The sequence below is a fragment of the Mesoplodon mirus genome (assembly GCF_964341445.2).
Source record: "Mesoplodon mirus genome assembly, chromosome: 7".
In the NCBI taxonomy this organism is placed as follows: domain Eukaryota; kingdom Metazoa; phylum Chordata; class Mammalia; order Artiodactyla; family Ziphiidae; genus Mesoplodon; species Mesoplodon mirus.
Window position 1 is genome coordinate 90142642 of NC_138983.1, and position 12752 is coordinate 90155393.

General features: G+C 48.5%; 1 long non-coding RNA gene and 1 pseudogene across 2 annotated transcripts in view; both read left to right on the forward strand.

Moving 5' to 3' along the window:
* The window catches only part of LOC309808866 (centrosomal protein of 78 kDa-like), a 1034926-nt pseudogene that overhangs the window by 734116 nt on the left and 288058 nt on the right, over positions 1-12752 (forward strand). The window lies entirely within an intron of this gene.
* LOC309807722 lies at positions 3430-6970 on the forward strand. Its single transcript, XR_014294664.1, has 3 exons — positions 3430-3553; positions 5811-5900; positions 6915-6970. It is a non-coding gene; the product is annotated as an uncharacterized lncRNA (long non-coding RNA).

The following is a 12752-nucleotide window of genomic DNA, read 5'->3' on the forward strand; positions in this document are numbered from 1 at the left end:
GAGAACACAGGTCGCCTTGTGGCTTGGGTGGTTCCACAAAGCAGCCTGAGTGCAAACTAGAGCGTGGACAAACTGGGGTCACTCCTTTAAGGCACCCATGGTCTCACCCATTTCAGCCGAGTGCACCTGGGCCCAAGGGAAACCATTTTCTAATTTGATCAGAGGTGGTTCCCTGATAAAGGGCTTGGGTTGGGAGAGGGGCAGCCAACGCACAGCTGTGGCTGAGCTTTGATTCCCTGGATTCCTTCATTGCTTCCACATGTTTCTTGAGCTCCTACTAGGTGTCAGGCCCCGTTCCAGGCTCCGGGGAGGGAGAGCCAAAAAAGACAGTCAGATTCCTGTACTCACAGATTTGGGAGGGGTTGACAGACAATAAAAGTAAAGGGATGAATAAACAAGCCCACTTCAGAGAGCAGTGCTGCTGTGGAGAAAATAAACTGTGTGTCGTGGTGGCCAGCGCTTCAAGGGGGGAGGCCAAGGGGGACCAGCTTAGTGGGTGTGCAACCATGGAACTCAGGTGGGACTTGAACCCGTGGGCTGGGACTCGAACCCACTCAGAACCCACTATCTTTTAATCGAGATCACGCATCTGGTCTCGGGACTTAATAAAGCTCAGGTTCTTTATGTCTCATGCAGAAAGAATTCAGTGAGAGACAAAGTAAGAAGTGGATTTCTTTAGAGAGAAACACACTCCACAGACAGAGTGTGGGCCATTTCAGAAGGCTAGAGACCCCCAAATATGGGGCAGTTAGTTTTTATGGGCTGGGTAATTTTATAGGCTAATGAGTGGGAGGATTGGGACAACTCTAATATTTTGGGGAAGGGGCGGGGATTTCCAGGAATTGGGCCAACACCCACTTTTTTTTTTTTTTTTCCTGTACGCGGGCCTCTCACAGTTGTGGCCTCTCCCATTGCGGAGCACAGGCTCCGGACATGCAGGCTCAGCAGCCATGGCTCACGGGCCCAGCCGCTACGCGGCATGTGGGATATTCCCGGACCGGGACACGAACCCGTGTCCCCTGCATCGGCAGGCGGACTCTCAACCACCGCGCCACCAGGGAAGCCCCACCACCCACTTTTTGACCTTTATGGTCAGCCTCGGAACAGTCCTGGTGCTGATGGCTGTGTCATTTCGCTCATGTGTTACAATGAGCCTGTAATGGGGCTCCAGTTCCCCTGGAAGTCGAATCTTACGCCCCCTTGGACCTAGCCGATTCTAACCAGTTCATGTTGTATCCTCCACCGCTATGTCCTTCTTTTAGAGAGGACCTGTTTCAGGTGGGCAAGGACAAGCCAAGGGCAAGCGAGCCTGCGTGGAGTGAACAGGGGATTGTGGGGCTGGGCAGGGTCGGGGGGTCTGGGTTTTTATTCCAAGGGTGTTGGGAATCCAGTGGAGGTTTTTAAGCAGAAACTGACATGTCTAGAGACCTGAAGAGGTTGGGGCCACTCACAGACGAGGGGAGAGAGAGAAGCAGGTGACAGGGAGGAGGCAGTGAGCCTCGCAGGGGCACATCACTCTGAAAGCAGCCAGTGCGTAGCAGGAAACATGCCCACAGCTGTAGAAGCCAGGCATAGCATTGAGTCGCACGTGAATCCCCATCTCTGTATGAATCTGTGCTTTTCTTCTGCCTCACTCTTCAACTTAATCACACCCACAACCACCCCCTGCTGCCCCCAGGTCTCTGCTTATGCTCCTCCCTCACTTGGGATGTCCTCAGATATTTTCTGAGCACCTCCCCCAGGCTAGGTGCTGTTCTGGGCACCAGGAATGGAAGGATGAACTCGCTGGTCCTCACCTTCCTCCCGTATGTCGGCCAGTGAAACCTCATCCAAGCATCAAGCCTGTCTCAGATCCCACCTTCTCCGATCAGGGAGTCGGACAGGCCTGGGTTGGGATAACGCTTGAGATGGGCTGGACCCACTCAAAGTGTGGCAAGCCCCAGAGGGATTTCCAAGTAACTGAACTCTGTCCTGGAGGCAAAGCTCATTTTTAAAATGAAATTCTGGAGCATTTTGTGCTTTATTTCATAGACATTCTTGATTGATACCTACCACTAAAACTGGGCCTGATGTTCTTTCAAGAAAAGAACCGTAGGAGATAACCCAATACCACTGCATTTATGCACCCTTCTTCCCACTTTTATTCAAAATGATACTACAATGCAAGAGGGAAGAGATATGGGGAGATATGTATATGCATAACTGATTCACTTGGTTATAAAGCAGAAACTAAAACACCATTGTAAAGCAATTATACTCCAATAAAGATGTTAAAAAAATGATACTACAGTAATGGAGGAGTTATCTATTGCTGCATAACAAGTTACCCCAAAATGTAATGGATAAAACCCCAACCAATATTTATTATCTCCTCCAGTTTCTGTAGTTCAGGAATTTGAGCGGGGGGTGACTTAGTTCTCATGAGTTGCAGGCAAGATGTCGGCTGGGGCATCAGTCATGTCATCTAAAGCCTCGGGGGGAGCCGGAGGATCCCCCTTCAGAATGGCTGCTCATGTGGCTATTGGCTGGAGGCCTTAGTCCCTCAGCACACATGCTTCTCTCTAGGGCTGCTTGAGTGTCGTCACGACACAGCAGTTGGCTTCCCCCAGAGTGAGTGATTGGAGAGAGAGCAAAGAGGAGGCCACAGTGTCTTTTATGACCCAGCCTGAGAGGAAACAGTCCGTCATTTCCACAGTATCATATTGGTGACCCATGGCAGCCCTATTCAGGGTGGGAGGGGCTACACAGGGCATGAATTCTAGGTGGTAGGGATCATTGGGGCCATTTTGGAAGCTGGCTGCTGAGAAAAATAATAGGCGCCATGTAACAAACATAATTTAGCCACTTTGTGTTCTTGGGGCATACCGTCTCATTTGATCCTTACAATAACTCTGTGTGGGACAGACAGTGGGAGGTGAAATAGCTTGTCCAAGACCACGAAGCTAATAAGTGGTAGAGAGGGGTCCAAACTCAGAGGACTGAGAAACCAACCACCCACCCCATCAATAGTGTCCAGCAGTGCCCTCTGCCACACGCCCGTCTCCTGGCCTCTGGAGAAGAATTCCTGGACCTTCCCTGTGCTGGGCCTTTGTTCCCCAGGCCCATGGTGTGGCCTCTCCTCCCGGCTTTGCCTGGCCTGTGCCCACAAGAGGCCCCCAAAGGCTTCTCCTCTCGCTGGTGCTGACTGCCCCTCATTCTCACTGAAGCCTCAAACCCTGTTCCATGGACTTCGCTCTCATTCCCATTCCTGCTCTGGGACCCTTGGAAAAAGCCTCCCCAATTGTAGGCGGGCAGCGGTGGTGGCCTGGGCTTGGAAGGTCTTTTCCGAACATTGGCTGACAGCCATGGTGTTGCCAATAATCCTTCCTGCCTCTTTGACCTCCATGAGTCTTTTGTTTTGGTTTGGTTTGGTTCTTTTACAGAGATGGTGTCATCTTTGCAAAGAGACGCGTTAGTAAAGGATGGTCAAGTTCAACAATTACAACAAGAGGTGAATCAACTGAAAAGTGAGAACAAAGAAAAGGATCACCAGCTTGAAGCCCTCAGCTCCAGAGTGAGTGTCGGGTCATCAGCAAATTGTAGCTGCAAAAAGCAGACACAGTGGAGTTACATGACACACGGTGGTGAGATGAGGCCAGTGCCCAAGGACACAGGGAGGGTAGCTGCTGGGCAGGTGGCCAACTTCTCTGAAGCCTTTCAAAGGACAGCGTGTATGTGGCTCAGAAGAAGCATAATAGATTTTCACATCCAGCAAACATTTTCTAACCCCTATTATAAATTAGTTTGTTTAATCCCAGCAACAAACCCACCTATGAGCATATACTGCCATTGCAAAGTTTAACATTAAACAGAATACGATCTCTCTGTGAGCAAGGATGACCACACGGCTGCATCGTGGTCCCAGCACCGCTGGTTCTCATAACTGTCTTCACAGCAGAACGTCTGAAGATCCAGATGCAAACACGCAGACGCTCATTTCTTCCTTAGACTCTAGTGTGTAGAATGTCTCTATGGAAGATGAACGTGGTAGGCAAGCAAAGAGCTTTTTACATGTAACTTTGACTCTTTGCATATCTTGCCTTCAATGCTAACTTTAGAATCCTGCCCCTATAGGATAAGATTTCTCAGTATTTGCATGATGTGCCTGTTTCTGTGAGTCAAGGTAAAACCTCAAAGCTTTCATCTCAGGTGGCAACTCAGAGATTCCCAGAGGCTACCCGATAGCTAGGTCTGCATGGGGCTGGGGTGAGAACAGATCTTGAGGTTCCAAGGAAAAGGCACAGTAAGTAATACCTGGAACGTAGTACCATACCCAGTTTGGAGCTGGTGAAAGGCACTGCATGAGCTTTGGGATCAGACAGACCAGGGTCCCACCCCAGAGCTTTCTTTTATTGTAACTTATTTGGCCTCCATTTCCCCATGTGTGAAATGGGGATGACAAAGTCGTCTTCTGAGAAGTGGGAGGCTGGTTTTCGTTATGCTCTTCTGCCTCTGCCCGAGGTCGGCTGCCTGGCCAAGCCCTCTGCATTCGTTTCTCCCAAGCAGGGTGTCTTCCCAGGCATGTGCTATAGCTGTTTAATGTGGGGTGTGTGTGTGTGTGTGTGTGTGTGTGTGTGTGTGTGTGTGTTGGGGACAGGAAGGGGATGCAGAGCTGGTGCTAAGTAGAAGGAATCTGCAAAGACAGCACCTGCTTGGCTCTTCTACCTCCTGAAGTGCATTTGGATGATTTATGTCCCCATTTCCCCTTCCTCGTTGACCTTGGAATGAGGTCCCTTCTCCTCTAGACTGTGCTGGCCAATAGCACAAGGGCTCGTCACCACCAAGGATACTGCTCTTGTGAACATTTGAGATGCCTTTTTTTTAATGACATATATCATGTGTGTTAATTTTAGAAAAATAAGTAGATGACATTGAGAACAAAAAATAAAAAGAGAGGAGAGGAAATGCTACCTTGAGAAATCAGTGTTAATATTTTCATGTATGTTCTTCCAGTCTTGTTTCTATATATTGCCTAGAAATCAATCAATCAATCATTTTATAGTGAATTTATACTATGCACATTTTTTAAATTTTTAAATACTTATTATTTTTCCATTCTAATAAATCAACGCTCTTATCATTCGTCTTAAAAGCTACATACTTTCTCCTGGATGTACCCAGTGTTATAAAGTGGTCTGCTGTTCTAAACAACACTTGGGTTGTTTCCTCTTTTTTTTTTTCTTCCACTGTTACTGACAATTCTGTGAAGAGCATCCTTGAAACTACAGATTTACTTATTTCTCCAGTCATTGTCCTTAAGGTACATTCCTAAAGTGGGAATTGCTGGGTCAAAAGAAGGCACATCCATGCTTACGCCCTTAATGCCTGTTGCCAAGCCGCCCTCAGGCAAGACAGCTCCGTTTACCCCTCCACACCAGTCGGGGCAGTTGTGTCTTTGAGATGCAACCTGCACAAGAGCCCTAAGATGGACCCCAGCTCACTGCCTTGGCCCCCTCCACCCTCACCGTTCACAGCGTGAAAACATCCCAATTCCTGCACCCTAAGTCCCCAGACTCTACAAAGCTGGATTTCCCCTGCAGTGAAGTTTGCTGGCTTTTGAAGAGGAATTTAGACGCTCTATTCCTCAGAACTCATGAGAGGGGTGAACTGGGAACGACTGCAGGATCCCGTGCTCCCATCACACAAATGGTCTCGCCTCTCAGAATTCAGAGGTGTGATTGGGTTATACAGCAGGAAACACTCCTGGGCGTGAACACAGGTACTTGGGACCCCCAGCCAAGCCCCCGTGGCCTTGTCCTTTTTCTCCACAGTGCTCAGTGCTGAAAGAAGAGTTACAGAAGGAAGATGCCCAGAAGGAGAAGTGGGAAGCCCAAGAGAAAGAGTTAAAACTCTGCAAAACCGTGCGTTGAACCTCCTGACCCCTAGGTGTCCACTGAAAGCCTAGATTGTGGCCTTGAGGGTTTTGGAGGGGTTCCTTGGCCCATTAGCTAGCACAAGCTCTGGGGCTTTCTGGGTGTTTGTCTGTTAATGCTTTGATTTGCTAGCCTCAAAGAGATGGGTGAAAAGACCATGGAAAACACACTCTCCCCAGATTTTCTGGGCAGTTGGCTCAAGGCCCCTCATCAGGTTTCCCCTGGGGAAAGGGACGGGAGGTGGCCACCGTATGCTGCTAGAAATTCACCGTGGTCCCTACCCCTGGACTTGTGATGCCCAGACTTTCATGATCCACTGTCACAAGTTTTATCACAGCCCTGAGCACTGTTATTAACACAACTCTTCTTGAAGTATTTTTACTTAAATACATTCAATTTTACAACAATTCATAAAAACAAAATAAAAAGCAAATGTATCACTGGCCTTGTATGGAAGGTGAACATAAAAATGAATACAATGAAAAGATGACCACTCAATGTAAATGTTCACCCCCTGTACCGGCCCGAACCCTCGTGCACATCACCAGGCATACGTTTTCCATCCGTTGGGAAGCCCGGTGCCTGGGACAGGGGGAGGAGACGTGTGTTCTTCTCTCTGTCAGGAGCACACTTCTCTGCCTCAAATGAGAAAAAAGAAAAATGTCATTGTTCTTTTCTTCCAAACTGTGCCCATTGTGTCTTCCAAACAGCCCTTATTTAGATTGAACTCAAAAATATACCCCAAGGAAAGAGATTCTAATGAGTGGATAGGTATCTTGTACTGTTTAATCCAGGATCCATGCTGATCTTCAAAAGAAACTCAAATTTTCCCTCACCCAGCCCTTTCATTGCATCCGTTGAAAGAAAGTCTACTTTGCCTCAAAGATGTGGAATTGTCCCCCAAGGGAAGGAATGAAGCGAATCCCAGACTAGGTTTCTGCCTTAATGAACCGGATGAAATGAGTTGTGAAGTTGACTTCCCTGTTGTTGGAACTCTTTCAGCAAATCCATGACATGGAAAAAGAAATGAGGAAGCTCAGGGTGGAGCTGAAAAGGAGCAGTACCGAGCAGAGCCTGATCTCTATGACGCTGTGGGAAAAGAGCAAGGTATGGCAGGGACAGGTCGGCCTGGGAACCACTCTGGGGCCAGCACTCCACCTGCATCATCTCTGTTCATCCTCACAATGACCCCATGCGGTCTATACTGGTATTATCCCCACTTTACAGTCGGGAAAACTGAGGCTCACAGAGGTGAAGGAAGTTATCCAAGTTCACTTGCATAAAGTAGTTGTGGCAGAACTTGAATCCAGGTCTGCCTGACTCCAAAGCTCCTGTGTGTAACCACTACCCTAGACTGCCTTCAAATCTTAATTGTGAAATTATCTAAGAAAGAATTGATCCATTAAATCAAGTTTGCCAATGATGTTGCTCCAACTTAAATTCTCATATTGATTTTTTTTGTCTTTTTGTTCCATCATTGAGAATGTTTTTAAAAATCTCAACATGTTTGTAATTTGTGTGTTTCTTATTTTAATATGAACGATGTTTGCTTTATATATTTTGAGGCTGTGTTACTAGGTGCATATAAATTTAGAATCCTAATACTTCCTGTAGAGCAAAACTTTAGATCATCATGAAATGTCCCTTTTCATCTCTACTAGTGTTTCTCCCTTAACGTCTCCTTTGTCATTTAGCTTCATCACTGGCTTTCTGTTGGTTAGAGTTTTCATACCTTATCTTTTTCATACGTTCTCTGTCAATTTTTGTCTTAAGTTTTAGACATATGCCTTCAAATAGCGTATCATTTTTACAAAATACAGTTTGACCATCTTTGACTTTTAGTCCATTTATATTATGTAATTACTCGTGTACTGGGGTTTAAATCTACCTTCTTGCTCAATACCAGATGTACCATCTGTGGTATGTTCCTTTTTCTCTCCTTTCTTGCCTCCTTCTGAGTGGATGGTTTTCTCTTATTCCACTTTCCCCCTCTATTAGCTTGGAAATATTTCACTTTTTTACTATTCTTTTAGTCATAGTAAGACAATAGCATTCATCCTTGACTCACCAAAATCACACATTAATTTTTTCACTCTTCTACTATTCTCTTAGTAGTCATCCTGAAGACTATAAAGTGCATTCTTTTTTTTTTTTTTCGGTACGCGGGCCTCTCACTGTTATGGCCTCTTCCGTTGTGGAGCACAGGCTCTGGACGCACAGGCTCAGTGGCCATGGCTCACAGGCCCAGCCGCTCTGCGGCATGTGGGATCCTCCTGGACCAGGACACGAACCCATGTCCCCTGCATCAGCAGGCAGACTCTCAACCGCTGCGCCACCAGGGAAGCCCTGCATTCTTAACTTACCAAGAGGCAATAGTAGTTGATAATTATGCCCTTCTCCTTGACAGTGCAATGAGTTTCAAACACCTTAACTTCACTTACCCCCTCCAGATTTATAAGCCATTACTGTCATTTTCTAAACTCCTCTTGATAGTTAAAACCCCACAAGACATTATTAGTGTTTTTCTATAGTCAGTATCATATCCACACATTACCCTTACTGTTGCTTGTCTTTTCTGCATCTCTGATCACCCACCTGGGTTCATTTTTCTTGTGTCTGAAGAACACCCTTTAATGTTTTCCCTCATTGTGGCTCTGCTGATGACAAATTCTCAAATGTGCCTGTGTGTCTGTCTGGAGATGTATATTTAACCTTCATTCTTAAAACACATTTGACTGCGTATTGAATTCTACAATGGCAACTCTTTTCTTTCAGCACATTAGATACAGCATTAGATATGTCACTATTGTCTTGTGGCTCCTATTATTTCTATTTAGAAGTCATCTGTAAGCCTAACTGTTGTACCTTTGCATAATCTGTCTTTTTCTCCGGTTGCTTTTAAGATTGTCTTTTTCCTTGATTTCCAGCAGTTTTATTATGGTTTATCTAGGTGTGGATCCAGTTTTATTTACCTCGTACAGAGTTCGTAGGGGCTTCTTGAATCTCTGGCTTGGTGTTTTGCCTTAGTTCAGGCGCTTGGGCTCTGTACCACACAGGCAGTGGGGAGCTACTAAGCCTCCTGAACAAGTGACTGATGCAATGACATTCGTGGACAGTAATTAGGGTGAAAATGATAGTTACAATTTCTCATGTACTAGGCATTACCCTGAACTTTTCACCTCTTAATCTTTACAACAGCGCTGTGATCTAGAAATCATCCTCTCCATTTTACAGATGAGAAAGTCAAGGCTACTAGTTACTAGTAAAGTAACTAGCCCAATGGCACAGTCGGTTTTGTCTGACTCCAGGTTTGTCTGACTTCAGTTACCCTGGCATAGCAAACAGCCACATGCTACTGTTTACACTGAAATTAATGAAAATTAAATAAAATTTTAATTCAGTTCCTCCGCCACACCAGCCCCATTTCGAGTGCTCGATCCCCAGATGTGGCTGGTGGCTGCCGTATTAGACAACACAGCCTCGCTCAGAGTACCTGTACCGTTGCAGAAAGTTCTGGTGGACAGAGCTGCCTTATAGCAGGGTAACTCTCACAGTACCGTTAAGATTGCACTGGAAGAAACTAAACTTGAGGCGAGGAGGCCAGTTGTCACAGTCCAGCTTGCATTTGAGAGGGGTTGGAGGACAGGCGTGAGACCCCCGAGTGTGAGAGAGGGAGCAGGGCGGCTGCTGAAGGTGGCTCTGAGGCTTGGGGACAGGAACGGGGGCTGTTCATGCAGAACACAAACAGGGGCAGAGTCCAAGGCTGGACTTGGCTTTTGCAGCATATGAAAAAGGCTGCTGAAATAGAAGTCAGAGCATGTTTAGACCTGGGAGAAAACTAAGGCCCAGAGAGCTTAGATGACTTTTCCAAGGTAACGGAGCTGGGTAGAGGCTCTTCCACTGGGCCACACTACTCAGAAGAAAGCTCTTAAGGGCTTTTCTGGGTCTTTTATAACATCCCTGTGATCCCCCTCTTCAGATCCCTAAAAACACAGCCTGTGAATTTGTTTCAGCACAAAAACTTTCCATTTATTTACGAGTGTTTGCCTCATTTCCTGTTAGTGCCAGGGCCCAGGGCTCAGCAGGTGCATCCAAGAATTGAGCAGCTGCGAGGCCTACACTGGCCAGCCAAGGGTAGCGTGGAGCACGCCCAAGCTTACCGTGCGTTGACTGTTACCCAAGCAAGGGGGGAAAAGTAGGCAAGCTTCTCCACTTTAAACGCCTTCCTTTGCAGGCTGCAGTTCTTAATAGACATTGCTTTAGCAAGCCTCCAGAGAGGTTACCACCAGTGAGTGTGCTCAAAGTGGTGACGACAAACAGTTATGATAATAAACCCAATCATAACATGTCCAAGTACCCATCACGAGTTATTAGAACGAGACTGTACGGCGGACATTCCCGTCCACCTTTCATAGGTTACAACAGTACTTAACACACTCACAGAGCCCTTAAGCACTATTCCAAACATCGAATCCCCACAATAACTCTATGCAGTGATACTAGTATCATCATCCCCATTTGACAGATGAGGACACTGAGTCACGGAGCAGTGAAGTAACTTTCCGAGTGTCGTACGGCTGGTTAGGGACCGAGCTGGGATGGGAGTGTGCGGTAGAACATAGTTGAGCCCCGGGTGCAGAGCTCGGCCCTTTCCCATAGGGGGCAACTCCCTGTGAGTTTGCCTCCACCCTGTGCATGCCTGTGACCCCTGCTGCTGGGCTGCAGCTGTCCCTACCCCTCAGGGACTCCCCCACTGCCATTAGCCCACCCAGAAGAGTTTCCCCAGAGGGCATGATGATCACATTAGCAGCAAGCCCACGCTTTCATCATCCTTTCAGGTGGAAGAGAAGCTTCGGGAGGATTCCAGAAGGAAATTGCTTCAGCTGAAAGAAATGAGGAACAGAGAAAACCTCATAAAAGCCAATTTGGAAAGGGCAGTAGGTCAGGTAGGTGTGCTGCAGAGCCCCTTCACGGGCCCGTGCTCTCCACGGAATCCCGCACCCAAGCGGCCGGCAGGGATGAATGAGGAGGAAGACGGCTTGCCTTAGTTCACCCGCTTATCTCAGGGGCAGGGCTTTGTGCGGCTTCCGCGTCCCCGTGGATTTCACTAAAGAGGCTTTTCCTTCTGGGAAGCTGCCCACTCCAGTGTTTGCTGTTGCCTGAGACCCTGACCAAGCAGCCAGTCCCAGCTCAAGGCCCACCCCAGTGAACCAGCTGTGCGGTTCCCTCTTGGGAAGGGTTTGAGCTCTTGACCCCGGTGGTGTTTCTAGCACTTTCTCCTTCACATTTTTTGTCCTGACATTTAGAGCGATCTTTCTTCCTCTAGGCCCCCAAAGAGATGCTACAGTCAGTGTCCCCAGGGAATTGCCACATTTCTGTTTGTTTGTTTGTTTGTTTTGTTTGGCCGAACCGCGTGGCTTGCAGGATTTTAGTTCCCCGACCAGGGATGGAACCCGTGCCCCCTGCAGTGGCTGCATGGAGTCTTAACCACTGGAGCGCCAGGGAAGTCCTGCCACTTTTCTTAATAAAGTAAAACCCAGAATACCACAGCTTATGCCAGGTGGAGGTGGGCAGGGTGGGGAGAGGGCCATTTCCCAGGGCTCTGACCCAAGATGGCCCAGTGGCCCTTCCTCTGACACGTGGCACAGACATGAGGGCCAGAACATGCAAACGAGCCTCCACCAAAGGCTAAGGGAGAGCAAACGAGAACCCAAGACGGGGCACTGGCCCTCCAGAACACAGCCCACCGAGGGCAGCCCATCTTGGGCCCCTCCACAAGGCATCCTCTCCTGGCAGCCACGGCTCCAGGGGGACCAAGAACGTTTTGCGTGTATGTGTTTGTGCTTTTCTTTTTCTGGGAGAGTGAGTCCACCTCGTCACTCACTGGATGCTCAGAAGGATTTGTAAACCACCAAAAAAGGTTAAGAACCACGATCCTTAAAGGAGCCCTCCGTCCCACCCAGCCCAGCTCCCAAAGCCCTTGAGTTTGGTAGCATCCAAGCCTGAACCATCAGTGTGACCGGAATTTGTCCCACGCGCTGAACTTCAGAGGCACCCACAAGTTAAATGATGATGCTGACCCTCAGGCAGGTTTGAAAGCCTCTTCAACCAACTTCCACACCATCACCCCCGGTGTCCTTTCTCCTGCAGGGTGCCGACCCCTTAGCAAGGCAGAGAGCCCGCCAGCCTGGGCTTCCCTCCGTGCACCTGGGCTACCCCTCACCTTGCTGGCACTCTGCACCCACGGCGAACACCCGCCTTGAGGGCATGATCTGCGCCACTTGCCGAGCGCCTGGTCATGGCTCTGGCCAGGGGTCATGCAGGAAGACCCTCAGAGACACTGAGATTCCTCCAGGTCTAGACTCGAGAGAGAAAGGACGAACAAGGCTTCTCTGCGCTGCCTGGGCCTTGCTGCTTCACCCCCTTGTCTCCACAGCCCGCTCCCGGCCTGAGGTCCTGCCCTTCCCCAGGCCAGTGACCACAGGACTCAGCCCACCATACAGCAGGACCTGTCCCTCCCCACCCCCACCCCCCACCAAGCAGTCCTGTAGGGCGCCTCTGGTGATAACACGGGCCATTGCCCACAGGGCCCTCTGCATAACCTCTTCCTCGGGCGACCTAGGACCCTCCCTTGGACATGAAACCAGCAGACGACCCAGAGTCCCTCCAATCACCCAGCTGGCTTCTGGCAGGATGACTGCAGAGGTGTCCTTAGGAGAGTCACAATTCCTCTACTTGGCTTCCCAGAGCTCCCTGGTGTGCAGCAGACTCCTGTGTCTTAGGACCTGTTCACGTTCTCATTGATTCTGTGGCCCTTGTGGTCCTTCAGGGCTCTGTTTT